Source organism: Montipora foliosa, chromosome 3, assembly GCF_036669935.1.
Source record: "Montipora foliosa isolate CH-2021 chromosome 3, ASM3666993v2, whole genome shotgun sequence".
NCBI classification, from domain to species: domain Eukaryota; kingdom Metazoa; phylum Cnidaria; class Anthozoa; order Scleractinia; family Acroporidae; genus Montipora; species Montipora foliosa.
Genome location: NC_090871.1, coordinates 67,353,050 through 67,354,323, shown reverse-complemented (window position 1 = coordinate 67,354,323; position 1,274 = coordinate 67,353,050).

The following is a 1,274-nucleotide window of genomic DNA, read 5'->3' as shown; positions in this document are numbered from 1 at the left end:
ACAGGCACTTATGGATAAAGATCCTCAGCTTTTTAACTATTTCTTGAGTCGTTTTCCAGCTTTCAGAGCCATAAAGAAGCACTGTCTTTACGTTTGAATTAAAGAGTCTTAGTTTGGTCTTAAGAGAAATCCTTTTAGAACTCCAAATTGGTTTCAGAGATGTAAATGCCTGTCTGGCTTTACCAATACGTGTTTCACATCTGCATCAGCGCCGCCCTGTACATCAATCATGCTGCCAAGGTAAGAGAACTGGTCGATTTTCTCTACCTCATGCCCGTCTATTCTGATTTGGCAGTTCCTTTTACATCCAGTGCTCATCCATTTGGTCTTTTTTGGATTAATCTTGAGTCCAACTTTACGCGCATTATTGTTTAATCTTGCTGTTTTCTCGCTTAACTGAGATCCAGAGCTGGATAAAAGGCAGATGTGATCCGCATAGTCCAGGTCTTCCAATACAGTTGTCAATTTCCATCTAATCCCAGTACGTTGGTGACTTGTTGTTTCTTTCATCACCCAGTCTAGGGCAATCAAACATGAACAATAGAGGTGACAGCATGCATCCTTGCTTGACCCCGGTTTCCACGGCAAACCATGATGTAAGATTGCCTTCATGGAGAACGCTACATGTGAAATCTCTGTACAAAGCTTGTATCTTTCTGATGATCTTTTGTGGGATGCCATAAAGCCCTAAGAGTTTCCATAGGGTGTCCCGATGCACACTGTCGAAAGCTTTTTCGAAGTCAATGAAATTCAGGTGCAGGGATGCCTGCCATTCCATGCATTGTTCTATTATATTCCTCAAAGTGAAAATCTGTTCGGTACACGACCTTCCTTTACGAAAGCCGGCCGCTCCTTCCGTAACTGCTTGTCCATTGCCTGCTGAATTCTTGTCAGGATGATTCTGGTAAACACCTTAGACACCACCGATAGCAGAGTAATTCCCCTCCAGTTGTTACATTCAGTGGCATCGCCTTTGTTAGGAATTTTAACGATGAGGCCTTTGTGCCAGTCACCCGGAAGCTGTTCTCCTTGCCGCAGTTAAGTGAGTCAAATTACTGATGACCAGATTCACGGTTTATTTGAATATTGAGGCTTGAGTTGGAATACTAATCTAACTGCTTTCCATGTGTAAATTTAAATTAGTTACCAGCAGAACAGTATGCTTTCCATGCATAAGAAAAGCAGCGAGGTCCTCATGATGTTAAGGTCACCTCTTGAAACTCAGCTGTTCTTAGGATGGAGCACACAACTGGAAAGTTGCCACATTCATCGTC